This window comes from Mustela nigripes, chromosome 12, assembly GCF_022355385.1.
Source record: "Mustela nigripes isolate SB6536 chromosome 12, MUSNIG.SB6536, whole genome shotgun sequence".
Lineage (NCBI taxonomy): Eukaryota > Metazoa > Chordata > Mammalia > Carnivora > Mustelidae > Mustela > Mustela nigripes.
The window spans coordinates 128,657,992-128,681,611 of NC_081568.1; the positions used below are offsets into that span (position 1 = coordinate 128,657,992).

The 23,620-nt window shown below is 40.9% G+C and overlaps 1 long non-coding RNA gene across 1 annotated transcript in view; it reads right to left on the reverse strand.

The window, feature by feature from the left end:
* Nucleotides 1-18,929, reverse strand: part of LOC132028831 (uncharacterized) — a 123,870-nt gene extending 104,941 nt beyond the window's left edge. Inside the window, exon 1 of the long non-coding RNA XR_009407562.1 lies at nt 18,661-18,929. This is a non-coding gene — a long non-coding RNA (uncharacterized LOC132028831). The remainder of the gene's footprint in view (nt 1-18,660) is intronic.
* Between the last annotated feature and the right edge of the window lie 4,691 nt (nt 18,930-23,620).

Sequence of the window (23,620 nt, forward strand, 5' to 3'; positions counted from 1 at the left end):
CACAGGCAGCAACCTCTTCGACCTCAGCCGCAGCAACATCTTCCTAGGAACGTCACCAAAGGCAAGGGAAGCAAGGGCAAAAATGAACTATTGGGATTTTATCAAGATCAAAAGCTTTTGCACAGCAAAGGAAACAGTTAACAAAACCAAAAGACAACTGACAGAATGGGAGAAGACAGTTGCAAACGACATATCAGATAAAGGACTAGTGTCCAAAATCTATAAAGAACTTAGCAAACTCAACACACAAAGAACAAATAATCCAATCAAGAAATGGGCAGAGGACATGAACAGACTTTTCTGCAAAGAAGACATTCAGATGGCCAACAGACACATGAAAAAGTGATCCATATCACTCGGCATCAGGGAAATACAAATCAAAACCACAATGAGATATTACCTCACACCAGTCAGAATGGCTAAAATGAACAAGTCAGGAAATGACAGATGCTGGCGAGGATGCGGAGAAAGGGGAACCCTCCTACACTGTTGGTGGGAATGCAAGCTGGTGCAACCACTCTGGAAAACAGCATGGAGGTTCCTCAAAATGTTGAAAATAAAACTGCCCTACGACCCAGCAATTGCACTACTGGGTATTTACCCTAAAGATACAAATGTAGTGATCCGAAGGCGCATGTGCACCCAAATGTTTATAGAAGCAATGTCCACAATAGCCAAATTATGGAAAGAACCTAGATGTCCATCAACAGATGAATGGATCAAGAAGAGGTGGTATATATACACAATGGAATACTATGCAGCCATCAAAAGAAATGAAATCTTGCCATTTGTGACAACGTGGATGGAACTAGAACGTATCATGCTTAGCGAAATAAGTCAAGCAGAGAAAGACAACTATCATATGATCTCCCAGATATGAGGACGTGGTGATCCAACATGGAGCCTTAAGGGGGTAGGAGAAGAATCAATGAAACAAGATGGGATTGGGAGAGAGACAAACCATAAGTGACTCTTAATCTAACAAAACAGAGGGTTGCTGGGGGAAGGGGGGTTGAGAGAAGGGGGGGTGGGGTTATGGACATTGGGGAGGGTATGTGCTTTGGTGAGTGCTGTGAGTGTGTAAACCTGGGAATTCACAGATCTGTACCCCTGGGGATAAAAATATATTATATGTTTATAAAAAATAAAAAATAAAAAATTAATAAATAAAAAATTTTATTTATGAAGATTAAATGAATTTTATGTAAATATATAATTTATAATTTTATATAAATTTTATATAAAAACATAAAAACAAATTTTTAAAAAATTTTTTCCTTTTGAACTTTCCATGGTTAAGGTGGCCTGTTTTAAAACTAGAAATGTTAGGAGCGCCTGGGTGGCTCAGTAGGTTAAGCCTCTGCCTTCGGCTTGGGTCATGGGATTGAGCCCTGCATCAGGCTCTCTGCTTGGCTGGGAGCCTGCTTCTCCCTCTCACCCTGTCTGCCTCTCTACCTACTTGTGATATCTCTTTGTCAAATAAAAAAATTTTTCCAAAAATCTTAAAAAATAAAATAAAATAGTAAATAATTACTTAAAAAAAATAAAAAGTAAAACTAGAAATGTTATCTGAGGTTTGGTTCCATTTGCGAGTGTTATGGTATTTAATTCAGACTCTGTATTACAACTCCCTCTTCCTAATAGGACAGTCTGAAAAATTGTTTAAATAGGAAACAGCCTTGAGTTGGCCCTCTTATGATGGCACTGTAGGTGTGTTGTATGATCTCCCTGGGTTTAGAAAGGCAGACTTAATTTTTGCCATTGACTATAAAATAGTCATTTTCTTTCACAGACAGCTGCTGAAATCACTATGCTCAACAAAATAACCTGCAATGGTTTCCTGCTAATGTAAGTTCGTGAAAAATATGAAGCATAACTCCTTGGAAAATAGAAAATGTTCGTTCTTTTTTCTCTGTTTCCCCAAAATGACAAGAGTATCAATGAACTGACAAATGCGCAAAGTACCAATTTTGTTTGAGGATTTCTCTATTTCAGAAATGCAGGTGCAGATTAATATGTCTTTAGATTTATATTTCAAGATGAAATTTTAACACTGCAATACCCTTGATATATAATAAAATATAAATAATATTCAGCTGTTATGTTCCATGCTGAAATTATCCTATCGATGCTCATCATTTATCATTTGCTTCTAACTATAGAAATCTATAACTCTTAAACCGACAAGTTCTAACTCTTTCATTTACTTTGAGACTGCGATTGTGGCAGGATTCATAAATTCATTTCTGCCTCAGTTCAGGGGCCATCTATAATCTTTATTTGACGTATTTTTAATCCCCTCCCTAATTTCAATAAAAAGGTCTTTAGAAATAAAACAAAATAAGTGTATTATATTCACATCCATTGATTGTCTTCCAGAACATTTACCTATTAAAGCTACCACATCATTTGAACTTTAATAGAACTGCATTCTGCAAACCGTGCTTCCCTTTTAATCTTGTTTTGCGATGGAAAGGTCTTGTAGCAGTTTTTTCCAAAGTGTTTTCCTTAAAGTATTAGAGTCCTCGAGGTTACAATAGGTCTACGGCCAAAATAAAGGGAGGCATGATTTAATAAGCAAGTGTATTTGGAAAATTCTGGGTTAAAACAAGGTAAGGGGTTTCCATTGTTTATTACAGAATTCTCAGGTTTGGGATATGCTAATGTTACCTTTAAAAGGCCATTACCTTTAAAACTTCTCCCAAATATTGGAGACTGTAAAATCATTCAACAATATATTTTTTAAAAGATGAAAACAGATCTTATCAGGTTAATCTCCAAGTTCCCTTTCTTTTTTATTTTTTTTTAAGATTTTATTTATTTATTTGACAGAGAGAGATGACAAGCAGGCAGAAAGACAGGCAGAGAGAGAGGAGGAAGCAGGCCCCCTGCTGAGCAAAGAGCCCGATGCGGGGCTCGATCCCAGGACCCTGAGATCATGACCTGAGCTGAAGGCAGCGGCTTAACCCACTGAGCCACCCAGGCACCCCTCCAAGTTCCTTTTCTGTTGAGATTCTAGAATCAATCTTAAACATGTGAAGAGAGGAATAACTAAATAAATTACAGAATACAGTTGAAATTGCACAATCATCAGAAATAATTCTTTGAGATCTTTTAACAGCCTGAGGACATGCTAATGATATAATAATGTTGAGTAAAGATAATACATAACTATAGAGAATTTGGCAATAGTACTGCAAGTTACTGAAAATTAGAAAATTACTGAAAGGAAATCATAAAAAAATGGCTCATGATTTTATGACTAATTTTTTCTTCCTTGCATTTTCTTATAAATTTCATTTTAAAGAAATAAACATGAATGGATTTTATAGTATGAAGAAAGTGATGACTGTATCCTTTACTTTTTTTTTTAAGATTTTATTTATTTATTTGAGAGATAAGAGAAAGAGAGAGAGCACGCAAGCAGGGGGAGGGGCAGAGGGAGAAGAAGCAGCAGACTCCTCACTGAGCAGGGAGCCCTGATGCCAGGACCCTGAGATCATAACCTGAGCTGAAGGCAGATACTTAATTGACTGAGTCACCCAAGTGCCCTCATTTTGTTTTTTTACCAACATCAGCTAATCATTATTTTTCATCCAAACTATTGTAATTGACTCTAATGTCCTTTTACCTCCAATCAGTTCTTTATATCAGGAGTTAAAAAACAACGGCCAAGATTCACAGACCTGTACCCCTGGGGATAAAAATATATGTTTATAAAAAATAAAAAAATAAAACAAACAAAAAAAAAACAACGGCCAATAGGCCCTGTTGGGATGCTGTCCTTTTTTTTTAAATTAAGATTTTTATTTACTTGTTTTAGAAAGAGAGAGTGAGTGAGCAAGAGAGCAGGGGGTGGGGACTGAGGAAAAAGGAGAGAAAATCTCCAGCAGACTCCCTGCTGAGCCAGGAGCCTGACAGATGGTTTGACCCCTTTACCCTGAGATCATGGCCCGAGCCAAAATCAAGAGTAGGACACTAAACCAACTGAGCCACCCAGGTGCCCCAAGGGATGCTGCCTTTTTTGTAAATAAAGTATTGGAACATGTTCATGCCTACTTGTTTATATATTGTCTATGGTTGTTTTTGCTCTGTGATAACAAAGTTGAGTACTTGTGACTACAACTATCTAACCTGAAAGTCTAAAATATTTACTATGTCACAGGGCTGGGACTAGGGAGGCAAATGAAGCCATCAGAGGGCACTCACTCTCAGGAGAGAAGCACTCACACTCAGGACAATTATGTGCTCAAAAATGTGTAGCACTGAGCCATCTGGTACATGCTTGCATCAGCTTGGGCCTGTGAGGAAGAGATGCAATGGAAGATTTAATTATGCAATAGATTTATTGGGGGAAATGCCTCTCCAGAGTAAAGGAAAGAAGGAGCAGGAACAGGTGTGTAGGGAGGTCCTCAAACCAATATGCAGGTCTGACCCTTTGACAGGAGAAAGCTCAATTAGGAGCAGCCTCAGAATATAGTACTGTTCTGTGAAAGTCTCAGCCTGGCCAACAGGGGGCCCAAGAACAAGACTGACAATAGAGGAGTTCCTCAGTGAGCAGGAATGACCAGAATCTAATACTCCTGCCTTAGCACAAACACCATGGTGGGTCCACAGGTGCCAAAGCTGGAGGCCATCAACTGAACATATGTCCACAGAAATTTATTTTGAAGAAACATCTGATGATATCCATGGCCACCACAGGACTTATTAATATTTGCTTATATGAATGGAGGTGTGTGATGATCATTGTGATTTATCCCTATAAATAATTACATATTCTCCCTCTGTCCCCTCTTCCCCCCATCCCCATACTTCTGGCCTGGTAGAGATTGACTCCATTTTGGACTAAGGCAATCAGGGGTATGTCATCCCCAGTGCCATACTGACTGGTGCATGGATGGTTCAATCAGAATGAAGTTTAGAACTTTTCATCATTGGGTACAGTTAGTAGTAGGTTCTCCCTCCTTGGATGTAAAAAAGGAAGCCGGCACCTTGGTTGCTGCTGGTGGGCCGTTCTAGTCAAGAATGTTTTCAGTGAAAAGCAACCAAAATAAGTGATTAAAGTTGTTTGCTATTATTAAAAACAACAACAACAAACAAACACAAAACAGAGAAAAGAGTTTGCTGGCTTATGTTAAATGGTTTTTAGGCAACATCTCCATGATTCACTTGGCCTTGTTATTGCAGTACATCTATCCTCATGCATTTGTATTCAGCAGCAGGGGGCAGAGAGGACAGAAAGCACCAAGCTTATTTTCTCCTCACATGCCTTCCTCTCATCAGGATGAAAAAGGGTCATTCTCTAACACCCCTGAAACAAGGACTGGGTTACACACCTACCTATAAACCAGACCCAGAACCATGCTTCCTGAGATAAGGGGATCTCTATTACACACTAAACAAAAGTAGATTTCCACCTGGTGTAGAGGTATGAAGAGGTGGGAAATGGCCTTTGGAAGGCCATTTCAACCACTTGGTTACCTTGGAAGTACAGACAAGGATGAAGCTAACATGGAGAGAGCTGGGAAGACAAAGAGAAATGGAGCCCGAGCCCCCATCATATCACACTTAGGGTTCATTCTACCTCAGGAACTTTCTGTGATGTGAAACAATGAAACTAACTGAGGGTCGAGTAAACCTGAATTGATTTTCTCTTTCCTGCAACTAAAAAATGCTAGTTGACTGAAGGGAAGAAAATATTCTTTGTCTTTAGAATTTTTAAGACAGTAGCAAAGTCAAGAATCAGCTGAGGGGGTCAGGTTGTGTTAGTTAAGATGTCTTCAGTTGTAAGTTACAAACAGACAAACAAAATCCCTAAGTCAAAGTGATGAAGTAACAATGTAATGAATTATTTTTATAAAAGAAAATCTAAAAGTAGGACAGAATCCAAGAATTTAGTGGTTCAGAAACATCATCAACAACTTAGAATCTTAACAAGCAATTGATTAGTAAAGAAATCAAAGGAGAAATTCAAAAGATACCTTGAGATAAATGAAGAAGGATATACAACATTGCAAAATTTATGGGAGATAGCAAGAGCAATTCTAAGAGGAAGGTTCATAGCGATAAATGCCTACCATTAAAAAAAAAAATCTTAAACAACCTAACTTTATACCTCAAAAAACTCAAAAAAGAAAAATAAATGAAGCCCAGAGTTAGAAGGCAGAAAGTAACAAAGATCAGAGTGGAAATAAATAAAATAGAAACCACAAAGACAATAGAAAAGATCAATGAAATGAAGAGCTGGTTCTTTGAAAAGATAAAATTGACAAACCTTTGGCTAGAGTCACAGGAAAGAAAAAAAATAAAGGGCTCAGATAATACAATCAGAAATGAAAGAGAAGTTACTACTGATACCATAGAAATACAAAGGATTAAAAGAGACTACTACGGACATTTTTATGCCAATAAATTGGACAACCTAGAGAAAAATAGACAAATTCCTAGAAACATACAACCCTCCAAGACTGAATCATGAAGAAACAGAAAATCTGAATAGGCAAATTCTAGCAAAAAGATTAAATCAATAATGGAAAAAAAAAGTTCAGGACCAGATGGCTTCACTGATGAATTATGCAAAAAAAAAAAAAAAAAAAAAGAAAAAAAAATCAAAGAATCAATACCAATCCTTCTGAAACTCCTCCAGAAAATGCAATATTGGGAACACTTCCAAGTTCATTTTACAAGGCTAGCATTACCCTGAATCCAAAACAAGGACACCACCAGGAAAAAACTATACAAGCTAATAAAAACAGGCTTGATAAAAACAGATGTAGAAATCCCCAACAAGTTATTAGCAAACCAAATTCAACAGTACATTAAAATAATCATATAGCAAGATCAAGGGATTTATTTGAGGGATGCAAGGATTGACCAATATCTACATTTACATTAACAAAGTAAAGGATAAAAATCATATGATCATCTCAACAGATATTGAAAAAAATTTTGACAAAATTCAACATCCATTTACAATAAAAATTCTCAACAAATTGGGTATAGAGGTACCTCAACATAAGAAAAACCATATATGACAAGCCCCTAGCTAACATCATACTAAGTGGCAAAAAGGTCAGGAACCAGACAAGGATGCCCACTTTCACCTTTTTTATTCAACATAGTATTGGAAGTCCTCCCCAAGACAATTAACCAAGAAAAAGAAATAAATTGCAAAGGAAGAAGTAAAAGTTTCATTATTTACAGATGACATACTTAGAAAACCCAAGAGTTTCCACCAAAAAAAAAATTTTAAAAAACCTATGAAAACTAATAAATAAATTTAATAAAATGTGAGATACAAAATCAGTACACTAAAATCAGTTGCATTTCTATGCACTAATAACAAACTATCAAAAAGACAGAGAAAACAATTCCATTTATAATTGGATACAAAAATAATAAAATGTTAGGAATAAATTTAAGCAAGGAGGTAAAAGACCTATACACTTCAAATACTGAGACACTGATGAAAGAAATTGAAGACACAAATAAGTGGAAAGGTATTCCATGCTCCTGAATTGGAAGAAATAATATTCTTAAAATGTCCATACTACCCAAAGCAACCTACAAATTCAATGGATTCCTATCAATATTCCAATGGCATTTTTCACAGAAATAAAACAGGCAGTCCTAAAATTTATATGGCACCACAACTGTTCCCTAATAGCCAAAGTAATTCTGAGAACGAAGAAAGCTGGAGGCTCATGATATACTCCCTGATTTCAAACCAGTAACCAAAACAGTATGGTCTTGATATAAAAAAAAGAGATGAATGAACAAAACGGAGACCCCAGAAGTGAACCCACACATATATGGACTATTAATTTATGACACAGGAGCCAAGGGGAATATGTTTCTTTAATAAATGGTGTTGGGAAAATTTGATAGCCGCATGTAAAAGAATGAAAGAAATGTAAGGCACCATACGCAAAAATTAACTCAAAATGGATTAAAGACTTGCATGTAAGACCTGAAACCATAAAACTCCTAGAAGAAAATATCAGCAGTAAGTTCCTGGACGCATTGCTCTTGGCAATGAGTTTTTGAATCTAACTCCAAAAGCAGAGGCAACTAAAGGAAAAATAAACAGATGGGTCTACATCAAACTAACAAGCTTATGCACACTAAAGGAAACCACCAATGAAATGAAAAGACAACCTACTGAAATGGGAGAAAATATTTGTAAATCATTCATCTGATAAGGGGTTAACATCCAAAATATAAGGATTATTTATTTATTTATTTGACAGAGAGAGAGAGAGAGAGAGCGCGAGCGAGCGTGCACACGAGAGGTAACACAAGCAGGGGAAGTGGGACAAGGAAGTGGGAGAAGCAGGCTTCCCGCTGGTCAGAGAGCCTGATGCAGGGCTTGATCCCAGGACGCAGGGATCATGACCTAAGCCAAAGGCAGAGGCTTAATGACTGAGCCACCCAGGTGCCCCACCCATCCCTCCTTTAAAAAAGATTTTTCATTTATTTATTTGACAGAGAGAGAGAGAACACAAGCCAGGGAAGTGGGAGAGGGAGAAGTAGGCTTCCCGCCTGGCAGAGAACCTGATGAACATCAAAAATATACAAAGAACTCCTACAACTCAATGACAAAACGTGAACAATTCAATTTAAAAATGTGCAGAAGATCTGAATAGGTGTATTTTCAGTGAAGACATACAGATGGTCAGGAAAATGCAAATCAAAACCCTCATGAGATATCACCTCACAGCTCTTAAAATGGCTATTGTCAAAAAAACAAGAAATAACATGTGCTGGTGAAGATGTGGAGAAAAGGGAACTCTTGTGAAGTGTTGGTCAGAGTGTAAATTTGTATATTCATTATGGAAATTCCTCAAAAAACTAAAATAGAACTACCATATGATCCAGCAATTCCACTTCTGGGTATTCATCCAAAGAAGACTAAACACTAATTTGAAATATATATGCATCTCCTGTTTTGAATATTTTGTAGCATATTTTCAATAGCTAAGATATGGCAACAACCCAAACATCCATTGAGAGATGAGTGGATAAAAAAGATATATATATATCTTTAATATATAAGATGGGAGTATGTGTATCAGCCATCAGATACATAGCTATAAAAAAGAATGAAATTCTGCCATTTGTGACAACATAGATAGACCTTGACAGCTTATGCTAGGTGAAATATGTCAGACAGAGAAAGACAATACTCATATGATAGCCTCACTTATAGGTAGACTTAAGAAACAGCAACCACGAACCCAGCTCATAAATACAGAGAACAGATTGGCAGTTGCCGGAGATAGAGTGTGGGAGATGGGAAAAATGAATGAAGGTGGTCAAAAGCTACAAATTTCCAGTTACAAAATAATTAAGATAATGGGGATATAGTGTACAGCATGATGATTACAGTTAATAATAATTTGTTACATATTTGAAAGTTGCTAGGAGTAACTTTCTGAAAAGTCCTTAGCTTAAGAAAAAAAAACATCTTGGGGCACCTGGGTGGCTCAGTGGGTTAAGCCTCTGTCTTCGGCTCAGGTCATGATCTCAGGGTTCTCGGATCGAGTCCCACATCGGGCTCTCTGCTCAGCGGGGAGCCTGCTTCCCCCCTCTCTCTACCTGCTGCTCTGCCTACTTGTGATCTCTGTCTGTCAAATAAATAAATAAAATCTTAAAAAAAAAAAAGGCAAAACGTCTTGTAACTGTGTGGTAACAGATGTTAACTAGAATTACTGTGGTGACCATTTTTGCACTATATATAAATATCCTATATATATAAATATCCTATAACTAATGCAATGCTATATATCAATTATATAAAGAAAGAAGGAGGAGAAGTTCTTTCTCTCCCTCCCTCCGCCATGATGGCTGCCTTTAGCAATGGAGGCTACATCTCACCGTGAGAAAGAGCAGAGAACCCAGGTCTTTCTAGTTTGGTAGGATCAGTCTGGACTAAAACACAGAAAGCAAAGGACTGCGTAGAGGAGCATCAGGGAAGAGATTTAGGAATAGCTGAAATGTATATGTTCGTGCATCTACACACACATAGCTAGTGGCCTGTTTCTTCAGTTTGGAATAAATCTGGTCTCAAGTACTGCTTTCATCATCATAATTACATAAACTAATAACTGCTAAGTGTTTACCATATGCCAGGCACTCTTCCAAATATCTTTACATGCACTATCTCATTATCCTCACAACTGCAACAGCCCTTTGAGGCTGCTTTTATCATCCCTGCTCTACAGAGGAACTGACTGAAGCCACAGAAACATTAAGTAATTTGGATGAAGTCACACAGCTAGTAAGTGGCAGAACTGGTATTTGATTGCAGGCAATCTGGGACAGATTTCAGTCTCCAACACTCCTGGATTTGGATTCTTCCCCCTGTTATTTCCCAGCTGTGCAACTTTGGGCAAGTCACCTCACTTTTCTGAGCTTCAGGTTCCTACTCCATGCAATGGAGTATCATAGATATTCTCATTACTGAGCCGGAGTTCCCCAAGACCCCCCTCAGATTCAATGATTCGAAGGACTCAGAATACAGAAAAGCTGTTTTACATATGGCTATAGCTTATTATGGTGAACAGATACACATTAAAATCAGGAAAAGGAGTGTAGGACAGGTACAAGTTTCCAGTCATTCTCTCTCAGTGAAGTTTATACAATGCTTATTTCTCCCAGTAGTAATATGGGACAACCTGTACAGAGTATCGCCAACCAGGGAATCTTATCTAAGCCTTGGTGTCTGGGGTTTACCATTGGGAATTGGTAATGTGGGGCCTGGACTACCCCACCCCTCAAGGTCAAACTGATGCGACATAGCCCCAGGCCCTTGCAATCCATCAGTTCATTAGCATAGACTATCTGGGGTGTCCCAAGGACCCAGGTATACAAAGGGCCTCTTATCCAGCAGGATATTCCAAGGATTTAGAAGTTCTGTCCCAGGAGCCAGACAAGGACCAGTTTTTTTCTTTGGAATAGGAAGGGTGTGAACAACCCAGGCCTGCTGGTTAAGCCTTTCCTACCAAATCAGATTACATGAAATTTGTAACATTTCTTGAGTCAGTTTCTTGGGCCCGTCTGGGGGCCCTCACTCAGCTCTCCCTCCTTTACTCCTATCCTCACAGCCAGAAACCAGCATTTAGCAATTCAGGACTCGAGAGGATCCATCAAGTTTAAACTTGCTGATTACCCTTATTCAGAGATTAGTATTTGCTATTTCTGGGCCCATAATTATAAATCTCAATAAACTGCTGTAATTTAGAATTTTAGAACCCACACCTTTAAAAAGGAAGATTTCTCAAAAGCCAAAGCACTTATCGCAGAAAGAAATGCAAACGGTTTGGAGTTACACTGTATAATGAATACATCAAACACATCAGATTGGTTCCTTCTGAAGTCAGATGACCTCTTTTCATTTTATTCAGGAGTTTGTAGACAGATCCAGAGGTCTATTTTTCTGTTTGGACTTTATGTCAGTCATCTCAAAGATTTTTTGATCGCATACACCTTTCTAACATAACTTCTACCTAGCCCCTCTAACTTATGTGTACTAATTTATTTATAAATTATGTACACCTATACTACTTTGCTAATATAATGCATGTATGATAAGTTACACAATAGAAATCTTAAAAAGATGAAATTGAAAAGTAAATGTAAATAGAAGCTCTATTAATTGAGTGGATCATCTTGTGAATCACTTGGGTACACACCTTCTATGTGGGTATCATCATTCTCCACACTGAAACCATACCCCAATTCCTTAATATCACATTGCTGGTTAGCTTGGATCTCTCTGGGGTCCTCACTTCAACATTACCATAACAGCATTATATTATGGAGAATAGGGTTTGGCAAGGTAGAAGGAGTAATATGTATAAAATAGTGCATGGAATGCTCAGCTGTATGGCAAGGAGATGAGGGAGTGAAGACCATCTCTAGATGTTGGATTTATTGGACAAGGATAATCAGGCCTGCAAAAGAAGGAGGCATATGGTTGGCTTTTGAGATGAACGGAATTGGGTTGGGAGGCAGAAGCATAAAGTGAGCAAAGGCCTAGAGGGAGGGTCACTAATGTGACCAAAACTGGGGGGAATGTGAGACCAGCCCAACTGGAAGACCCAAGCAGGCCAACCTTGAAGCTAGCTTCTGACTGCCTCTGCCATTGTGGCCATTAAAGTGATTCAGTCTGGTTCCCTCCCTAACACTCAGGAGCTCCAGAGGCTGAAAGCTGTTTTCTCAGACCTCAAGGTAATGAAGTCCTGTCTTCTGTTCTCACAGGTCAGCTCCCTGCCACCTCCTTTCCCAAACTGTAGAGCCTCTGGCTGGCTTTCAGCCACTTTTTCTCAAGCAGTCATCAATCACGGGCTTTCTCTAGTGGGATGAGGTTGGACAGGTGATAGGAGGGCAGTCTCCGTCAGGGCTGGGGCCTCCCTGCGATGGTAAGCATTTCCTATTTTGATGTTAAAAGTCCTGCCAGTAAGCCATGTGTTGTCTTGTGTTTTGTGCAGTTTTTATTCAAAAAGTCTGTAGTGGGCTGAGGTTGGAGTAAGACTCCACCAAGACACCAATTCTCTCAGTGAAGTTCACTTTGTATCATGCCTTGTGAATGTTCCCTCTCCCGAGAGTAGGTCCAAAGGAAGCTCACTGAGAAGAGAGCAGGGATGGTGGTGATGTGGCAGGAAGTAGGTGTTAATGGAGTTAAAAATTAATTGGCACATGTGTGGTAACAGGAAAAACGAAAGGAACAGATGCTGAGGAGAGGCCAGTTGCCAGCTCACAGGGATGAATTGCCTGTCTTTCTGCCGGGGCTCAAACCAAGCTCCTAGGAGAAATGGTTTTGCTACCTCAAGGTCTTAACGGAACATTAGTCAGGACTGTGGGGACTGAGCTTTTGACAAGGAGATGTCATCCTCAACCAGATTTCAAAGAGGAAGTGCAAGCGTGGGGCTCTGCTCCTCGTATGCCGTTTCAGACCAGCCTCTTCCAGGCTTGTAGGCTCCCATAGCACCTTCACGGAGCAAAACTCAAGGAGCCTGTCGTTTTTCTCTCAGCGCCCATTGTGCATGGTCCTTGACACAGTCAAGAGCCACCGAATTTCTAGATTCAATCCAGCCACACAACAGGCATCAGGCAGCTCCTGTTACTCTTTACAGCATTACGATCTGTGAGGGCACTGGGACTTCTGTGGAGACAGGTTTCCAAGCATAATTCCATCCACTCATTAATTCGCAACAAAGATCTAGTGAGTGTTTCGGCTGTACTTTATGCAAGCACTTGGCTATGAACTGGAGATCTATCAGTGAACAAAACAAATACCCTTGCCCTTGTGGAGCTTATATGCCAGTGGAAAAAGGATAATCAGGAAACAACAGGCAGAACAAATAAGTTATACATTATGATGGAAAGGATGTACACGATAGATAAACAAGAAAAAGCAGAGTAAAGGGGATAGGGAGTGCTGGGGAGGAGTGAATGATAGTCCCAAATCAAGTGATCAGGGCAGGTTTCTACATTAAAGGGAGTATATGGACATTAGGGGGAGGAGTATCTAAGTCAGTGGGAACAGCCAGTGCAAAGCCCGAAGTTGGAAGGTGCATAAACAGAAAGAGTGAGTGAGAGAGAGAGAGAGAGAGAGAGAGAGAAAGGTAAGAGTAGGAAATGAAGTCAGAGAAGAAGGGGGCCAGAACACCAAGGACATAGTAGGCAGGCCTTTGGCTTTGGGCTTGGATGAAATGGGAACCACTGCAGTGTTTATAGCAGGGGAGAGACATGACCTGACATGTTCTGAACACATCTCTCTGCTTGCAGTAAATTGAGCTAAGGGACAATTAGAGACACATGGAGATGACTTAGGAGATTATTACTGTGACTCAAGCAAGAGATGATGGCAGCTTGGACCAAAGTAGGAAGAAGCAATTGGATTGTACATACAGTTTTTGGGGACTGTACTCTTCTTAAGTTATGCTTGAGTGTCTTGAGGTATAAGCTCCTGCATGGCCTTCTCCACATGCTAGTGATGTGCTCTACCTTGAGTTTCCCAAACTTATTTTCCTGTAACACTTATTATGATCAATGTTGGGTAGTGCTGTTTTAATGTCTAAGCTTCAGGGAAAATATCGGCTACTGGCCATCCACCTATATCTGGTATAAAATGTTTTTTTTAAATTTTTTTATTAATTTTTTATTTTTTAAAGATTTTTATTTATTTATTTGATAGACAGAGAGAGATCACAAATAGGCAGAGAGGCAGGCAGAGAGAGAGGGGGAAGCAGGCTCCCCGCTGAGCAGAGAGCCCGATGTGGGGCTTGATCCCAGGACCCTGAGATCATGACCTGAGCTGAAAGCAGAGGCTTAAACCACTGAGCCACCCAGGTGCCCCAAAATGTTTTTGTTTTTTAAATGGAGTTATCATTCCAAGAATGAGAGATATGCATAAAAATTTGAATTCCTAGCTTTACTTTAAAAATTGGAGTATCTGGCATTACATTTTCTCATGGCAATTATCAGCTAGATCTGAATAGCTATTCCCACTGTACCCTCCAATTCCCCCAAATCCCTCTGTGGTCCTTTTCACTGTTGACATTACATGCCTGGGCCATGTAGGCATTGGGGTTGTGAAACTGCTCTGGGCCAGAAGGAGTTTTGAGGACCGGGAAGGTCGGTGATGTAGAATAAGACCAGAGATGCTACTGGGCTGTTGGACTCTGGGTGGTGGGACATTTAAGCAGAGAAAGAATTTGAAAGCTCATTTGCCTACACATATATCCTCTTTGAATTTTTCTCTAAAAACATTTATCTCCCTCCCTGAGGCCCTGAGGCTCATACAGTTGGTATGATGAGACAATGCAGACTTCTTCCAGCTGGTGACAAATACTACCTTCTCTCCCTCTCTCCTTTGTAAAGAGCCCAGTAGGTAGAAGGTGGGTTTCAAGTATAAGAACCCACACAGAAGGTGGCAGAGACCACAAACTCTAGACTTTAGGAAGAACATTGCTGTCTGTTGCTGTTGTATCTATCATTTTCTACCTTTTGTTGCCTTCTGACTAGTAAGATCTGGAGGGCCAACACAACTATGAGGCTTTAAGTGACTGACTTGATCCACAGACTTCAGGGCCAGGGCTCCATGGAGCCCTCTGTGGTCAAATTCCTTAGTTGTGAAATACATGCATTTGCTTAGTTTCCCTTGTGAACCTGGATTGTCTATAAGCAAATGGTCAATGAAATGGTGACTAGAAGTTCTGGCCATCTAGAGAGATGGCCATCATAAGAGATTAGTGGCCCTCAACTGAGAATATGGAGTCAATGAAAAGTATTTCAAAGGTTTTATTTCTTCACTTACTAGAAAAGGACAAGGAAAGACTCATTCTTCTTTCCTTCCCGTCTTGCTGTGGATCTTGAGGCTGGAACAACAAGGTCTACCTTACCCGTTGTACACTACAGTGTTGAGCACACTACTGCATGACCCTTACCAAAATCAACCACACACTTGATGAGGCTTAAACAGTCTTCCAACAGTCTTTCATTTCACAACTAAAAGTGATATTTAACATGCAAACCAGAGAAGCACCAGTCCTCTGGTAGGGCTGGTCCTATTAAGGTCCCAGGTAGCACAGAGAAAGTAGAAGGTGGTAAGACGAAGAATCAAAGTGTGTTTACTGACCACCTTCAGCACAAAATTAGAACCAAACAGTATCTTGGTTCAGTCTGGAGTCAGGAGGAAATATTACAAAAGTTTTGTTTTTTGTTTTTGTTTTGTTTTTGCATCTCCTTGACTTTTCCTAATTCCTACACTCCCATCACCATGGCAACCCACATTATAAAGGCAGAAGGAGCGACAGGTGAATCTTAGCTCCTTGACCTTCAGGCCTCTTTAAGTTTTATTCTATCTTTTTGAAGACCAGAAGTTACCTAATTTGTACGTTGCAAAGGAGAGGATTTCTATGGAGGGATATGGGAAATAGCATAGAACTTCTAAATGGTTAGGTGGAAACAGCAAGAGAGCCATCACGTTCATGACTGGCCTCTCAAGGCTACTCCAGCAACAGAGGAGGATGTCAGGCCCCTAACTGAGAATGGTTGGGGCAGAGGACTAAAATGTTTATGCATGATCTAAGTTCACTATCAGCCCTGTTTGAAAGTTAGACCTTTTCACCATTGAAATTTACCTCTGCATGCTTAACTTACTGTTACTGATGAATAGCAATATCCAGGAGATGCTATGTACATGTTTAAAATTCTCACTAAGGTAGAAATGACTGACACTTTATCACTCCTGCAGAACAGAGTTTTAAGTAGAGGAAGACCAACTCTAAGACCATAGATGAACATAATGGAGCTAAGCAAATCAACTAACTAGAAGTTAGTAGGCAATAGGTACAGAAAATGTTCGAGTCTATCAATTAAACAGTTTACTTTTAGATGTATGAATTAAACTTGGTCACAGAGTGCACTGGAGATGTAGTTTTAGGGTCCCTACCCTCACAAAAGTACTTATGTATGAATTTGGTAGGGTTTTAAATTCTAAAGCATGTCCTTAACTGTAGAGAACAGACTGATGGTTTCCAGAGGGTAGGTGGTTGGGGGGATGGGTGAAATAGGTGATAGGGATTAAGGAGGGCACTTGTGATGAGCACCAGGTGATGAATGGAATTGTTGAATCACTACATTGTACACTTGAAACTAATATAATGCTGTGTGTTAACTATACTGTTATACTGCTTTATAACTACAAGATAAAATTATGTAAAATATATAAAAAATAATTATTTTAAAAATTATAAAAATGAAAAATATAAAAATTATTTTAAAATTATTAAAAATTATAGACTTTTAAAAATTCATATGGCTGTCCTGATTTGGGGTGAAATAAAGAGCTTAAGTGGGTTTCAGCCCTAAATCATCCCTGCTATGAGGCAGTGTGGTTCCCAGATGCCCTTAACAAGCTCTAATTTGAGCCAGGTGCTCAGGCCTGGTCAATTCCCTATACCTAAGTCCGAGCTATGGCCCAAGTGGCATGTCCAGTTTTCTGAGCCCAAAGAGACAGCAGTCAACACGTTATTTGCAAATGGTAACTAGTGTCCCTGGATGGGTCTGGCGCTGTCTCCCTGCTTTGTGTCACATTCATTACTGACCACAGCTCAAAGAACTAGTTTGTTTGTTTGTTTTTTTAATTTTTGGCTCACTTGAAATCTGCAGAAGGATGTGGAGCTCAGGATGCAAGTAACAAAATGCACTTTGTACCCTTGTAAATGGCTTGAGCCCCTTAAATTCTTCATGTTCTAGTCACTGACATGAGGACAAAATATCCCAAAAAACAGAGATGTTCTGAGTCCTCCCAGAGTGATTCCTAAGGAAATCCTGCTGTCCTCAAACAATAGCGGCCAAACAGAGAAGCAGGAAAACAAGATCAGCCATCCCGGAAATCAAAAAGAAATTTGGGGGGGTCGTTAGGAGGGGTATGAAAGCAAACATATGGAAGAGTTTTCAGTTATGGAGGAAGGAAGTCAAACACAGGGGCCATTATTTCAATTTTCCTCAGTTTTTGACCTTAAGAAATGCCCAGGAAATACTTTATGCTAATTCTCTTTTCTTAAAAAGCTGAAAAATCTTTCAAAACTAGAAAGAAGTCAGTGTGGCTTACAACTGTTTTTTGTTTTGTTTTTTTTTTTTTTCCTTTTTTCCACACCCCTCAAATCAAACTGCATTTCTTCCATCCAGGAGTTTTACTAGTTCAAAGCTGTTGTGTGAGTTACAATTTCACTAAAATAACCAGAAAATATTCACAAGGTAGAATTCACATGAAGTTAAATACTGCCTGGGACAATTTTATACAACACTGGATTCATTCACTTTTAAAAATCCTGGACACATAGAAGATACCTTCTATTAAGAAGAGCACTCTGGGCTTTTATTAATTTCCATGGTGCCTCTTGGCCTATTTTCACCTTTTTGTCAGTAGCATTCTCTGCAGAGAAGCAATTTAGCAGAGAAAAAATAAACAGACCAGAATTTAAAGAACTCTTTTATCTTCGTAAGCCTCACAAGGTTTCTGATTGATATTTCAATAAACAGTCTAAAATTTTCATGGGGATAAACAACCTTTTGTAATATTTTTCTCACAAAAATTTTCATACTTTTCAGAAATTAATTAATATTCACAGCCATCAGTGTGAAAATTGTACGATTTCTATTATGAAGTCATTTTAATCACTCAAGATACATAAGCTGCTGAGCGTTTCTCGGATTGCAAGACAAGCCAATCAAAATAACAGAGAGCAAAAAATAATCTCAGGTAAACAGGCCCCAGCATCCTTTCATACAAAAGTGCAAATTTGTGAGTGTGTGTGTGGCTGCAGGGTCCATTTTAGAACAAGTCTTAATTCTCTCAAAATGTCACTTTGAAAGCACAGCAAGATTAAAGGTGAAAATCTGAGAAATTTTATCCTAGCGATAGCTCTACCTTTATGTTTAGTCATAGTGCCACCTTTTCATACACAGTGTTGCCTGGAAAAGAATTCTCCTAACAGAGTCTTGATCTCAATATTCATTTATTTAAATTAAAAGTGCACCTATTACTTATCCATTTATCAGGTCACAAAAATCAGTGCATAGTTCGCCACCATCAAGAAACAAACTAACATTGTCTAAAGTGGTAAGGAGAATTGGGATACTCACAGGCCCCTGGTTACGAAATCCATTGTGCTTTCCCCAAATCCTTGTAGTGTCGGAGTAAATCCCACTAGAGGCTCTGGAAAAAACCCTGCCAATCCTAGGACCAGAGTCCATAAGGAGTGTGGGTCCGCCCGTGGGCCAGAGTGGAGGGGAGGGGAAGCACACGTGCTGGAAAATCCTCAGAAGTTCTGCCTCCTGTTACAGAATTGGATAACCGGGCCACACAGAGTCCGGGTTCCTACCAGGAAATGTGAGGCTGTACTGGAAGGCTCCTGCCCCCTTTCAACTTGACAGCGCACGGTCTGTCTGCCGAGTCTCATACCTCACCGGTCTCACTCACCTGTTACTTCCTCACACCTGCACGCATTTGAGTTGACTCTGGCCTTCGAGAATACATTACCCAATACCCTTTAGCTTGCAAAATTCCACTTGATCTTATGTGTCCTCTTCTCTTGGAAGCTCTCCCTACTCCTCTGAAGACGGGTCCAGTGTCTGGCCATAGAGTCCCGTACCTGTCTCAGTCACTGCGCTTTATAATGACTTTTTAATGTGTTTACCACCCCGAGGTTTGCACGTAGGACCTGCAGGAATATTAGGATAAGCATATTCCCCAAGCCAGGAAGAGATACACGATGAAATAGGTTAAGGGCCGTATTCATATGCAATTAAGGAGACCACAAAGGACGTGCTAGAGTAACTGACGTCCAAAATACTTTGCGAAGGCATTTGTGGGAAAGAGGAGGCACGGGGTATGTTCCAGATGGAAAGGACAGAAAATGGAGGGCATTCAGGGATCAGTGAGTTGCTAGGATGCTGGAAAGCGGGGGTGGGACTGTCCGTGCAGGGCTGAGAAGTGGGCACTCAGGCAACTAAATCATGAGAGCATTTTGGAGGACTTTGAGCAGCTGAGTGACATAATCAGTGCCTGACCACAGTGGTATGGTAGCAGAAGTCAGAGGGGAGAGACACAATGTGAAAAACAAGCATTTGTTGAGTATGCCCAGACTGTGGTGTTTGCTTTATATCTATGATTTCATTTTATCCTCATGGCTCTATGAAGAAGTTGCTAGAATTCTTGTTTTAATGACGGAAGGGAGAGATCACAGTTGGTCAAATAAACAGCTAAGCTCTCTATCTCTGTGTCCTTGACATCTTGTGCAAGATGTCAAGTGTTCATTGCAGGAATGTAGACAAAGATGAACATGTGAATGAACAAATGAATCATAGATGGATGGAGCCCATGCTGAATCAGCTGGGGTATGCTAAGCCAATGTTCTTTACCTTACACTGAACAAAGAGGTTTCCATGGGCAGCAATGGGCTTAGCAAAAGTCTGAACTAAGCTCTGGTCTTAAGAGGAGATGGAGGAGTTGGTGAGCTAGAACCGCATAGCGTCAGTGAAGTCCCTTCTAGAAAGACCAACCACCCTGATTTTCCTGGAACCAAGGGGTTTGGAGGTAACATGAAACTTTCAGTGATGTAATTGGGACTGGTGGTTTGCTTATAGGGATCCCAGAGGAAAGAGTGCTACATTACAAAGTGGGGAGGCAGAGGGGCCAGGAAACTTTAGAAAACAAGTAATGGACATAGGGGTCCACAAATGGACAGTGCGGGGGGGATTCTAAAGCAGTATTAGGCATCAGCATCCCTGAAAAGCTTGTTGAGACAGAGTGTTGGACACCACCCCAGAATTTTTTGACTCACTCAATGGTGTGAGGTGGAAGCCAAGAATTTGCATATATTTTTTGGAGAGAGAATGTGTGTGTGAGGGGTGTGAGGGGTGGGGGAGGCAGGTAGGGGCAGAGGGAGAGGGAGAGAGAGAATCTTAAGCAAGTTCCATGCCCTGCACAGAGGGCAATGCCAGGCTTGATCTCAAGACCCTGAGATCATGACCTGAGCCAAAACGGTGAGTCAGACATTCTCCCAATGGAGCCACCCAGGCACCCAGGTACCCCAAGGATTTGCATTTCTAACCAGCGATGCTGCTGGAATCACAGTTTGATAGACACTGCTTTTCAGTGGTCAAAACTCTTCTGTAGGCCTCAGCTCATTTGTTCTTCCTGATGACCTTGTGGGGAGCTCTGGGACTGTTGGGAAGGTCTGAGGGTAAGTGATGGCTTGTGCACTTGTACCATCTTAGACCAGGGAATAAATAAAAATAGGAGTCAGATTAGACACTGCCTTGGAGTCCAGTCCCTGGAGATTTATCTGTGTTTCCTTGCAAGACCAACCCTGATGCTCCAATACCAGATATACCCTTACGCCCCCAGGGAAACTTTATGTACAGTGAATGCTCTCTTCAAGTCCCAGCATTCACGAAGGCAGTCTCATCAAACTAGACAGAATCCTTAAAGTCCTGCCTTTTCCCACCCTCTGTAATGCATTGCTTACCCTGTGATCCTGAGCAAATGGTTTCTACCTCCCCGGAGTGCTCTTCTAGAAGCTGCCCTGTTCCAGTGTATACAGAGTTGCCTGGCTAGAGGAGAGGAGCTATTTATTTGTAACTAACAATTTCCCAAAAGCACCCCTAAGTCTTTGTCTGACAGTTTGTGGATTAAGCCAGAGGTTGCTTGCATTACCTTTTATGCCCAACTATTGAGGATGCCAGTTGGATATAGGCTACCAACTTTTACAAAAGAGATTAGAGGCAAAAAGCTTATTTGTATGTATTCTTTATAGTTTACAAAGTACTTGCACAGGCCATGTCTAGTTAATCCCTATAAAATTCCTCCAGGTATCCTCCACATTTTATAGATGAAGAGGATAAAGCGACATATCCTAGGGTTGTCAGCTAAGAAGCCATGGCATTGAGATCTCTTCTCTTCTACCCATTGTCCATCTCTGCCAATTGTAAAGGCAGGAAGTCAAAACAGCTGCATTCTTTCACGTGGACATGATGTAACATACATTCTTTCAGATGAATGTCAAGCCTGTGAAATATTTAGATATTAGCCAGCCCTTCAATCTCATTATCTCCATAGCAAAAGCCCCCTTCTTTCATGTAGGTCTTTAACCACTTTCATATCATAAATTGCACCTATACCTATGTTCTCCAATTGCATGGTCAGACCCAGCAGATGGACATCTTGCCTTCTGGCCCGGCCCCGACAATGACACTGTGTCTGTAGCCGGAGCTCAGTGAATGAATGAATGAATGAATATTTGCTGACGAGGACCTGAAAACCCGACCTTTGTGCATTTCTACAAACACCAGACAGAGTTAGATGGCTTTTAGTTTACTACTGCCACTGTCGCCCGCATCCACAAACACAGTGATTTAATACAACACCGATGCCTTATCCTACAGTTCTGGAAGGTCTGAAGTTTGAAATGGATTTCATGAGGCTAAATCCAAGGCGCTGGCAGGATTGCCTTCCTTCTGGAGGCTCTAGAAAGAATCCCTTTCCTTGCTATTTGCAGCCACTGGAGCCTGCCTGCCATCCTTGCCCTGTGGCCTTCCTTCCATCTCCAAAGCCAGCAACAGGAGGGTCGAGTCCTCACACGGCATCACTCCGTCTTTCTCGGATGCTGCCCCCTTCCCCTTGGAATGACCCTTGTGATCACATTGGGTCCACCTGGACAATCCACCATGAAATCAGCTGATTAACAATCTTAATTCCATCTGCAGCCTTAATTCCCCTTGGCCAAGTAACCTAACAAATTCGCAGGTTTCAGATTCCATGTTGGGATGGAGACATATTTTTTTTTTTAAAGATTTTTTATTTATTTATCAGAGAGAGAGAGGGGGAGAGAGCGAGCACAGGCAGAGGCAGAGGGAGAAGCAGGCTCCCTGCTGAGCAAGGAGCCCGATGTGGGACTCGATCCCAGGACGCTGGGATCACGACCCGAGCCGAAGGCAGCTGCTTAACCAACTGAGCCACCCAGGCGTCCCAAGGGATGGAGACATTTTGAGAGGGGAAGTGGACCTTCTTCCGCCCGGCACGTGGAGGGAGCCAGAGAGTAAAAGGTGTCCAGAAATTGGTCAAATTCACACAAACATAACTCACTGAAAGCACCTGCTCGCCCTGGCCCCTGTCTGAGCATTGCTTCTAAGGCGCCTGTCTCTGTGCTAAGGGGCCAACGTATATTTTGCACATACATTTAATTCTTACAACCATCTTGTGATATTGGTAGGAGTCCCACTTTTAGATTAGGAAACAGAGGCAAAGAGAAATTATGGAACTTGCTTATGATCCATAGAAGCTCTCGGTATAAGCGTCCTGACACAACTCCACACCCAGCCTCCTGGGGTTCTCCTCAGCTCCGCACTGCGGGCCTCACATAGCCCTGCATTTTCACAGGCCCCCTTTCCGTAACTCGCAGCCCAGATCCCGCTCAACTGTACAGGAGATAGGGTAAAAAGAGACCTGGCAAAACCCTCCGGCAGGTAACTCTTAAGGGATTTGTTTTCCCTCTTATTCTTGTTGTTCAAGGAGACAGATGATAATTAAAATGTCAGAGCCCTTCATGCTTCCCTGATCAAGATAACCACTTTACCACAGGTGATAGAAAGAAAAGGAGGAAAACGTCCTCTGTGGGGAGCGGAGGTGATGATTCTGAGAAGGGGGCAAAGCTGGGGAAATGGCTTCCCCTAGGCTTAGGGGAGAGCCGACACCAGCTCTGGAGGAACCACAGTGAATGCTCCCGCCTGAGGTCTGCAGGGGGCTTCCCTCTCAGCCCGCCTCCCAAACTCCAGAAGAAAGCCAATTCCCAGCAGATCCACCCCACGGCTTGCTAATTCTATCCAATCTCTCCAATTCAGTTAATTCCCAGTTTCAGTAACAGAAGCAGCAGCTGTCAAGATCAGCAGCTGTGTTCTTTGTCTCTAGCTCTACCTCTCCGCCTTCTCTCTCCAAGTTAACTGAGTGGATCACACGCAACCTTAGAGGGGGGAAAAGGGAATACAGGTTCTGGATAATATGAGAGAAGAAAGGAGAAATGAACTGGCAGGAGCTTCAAAGGGT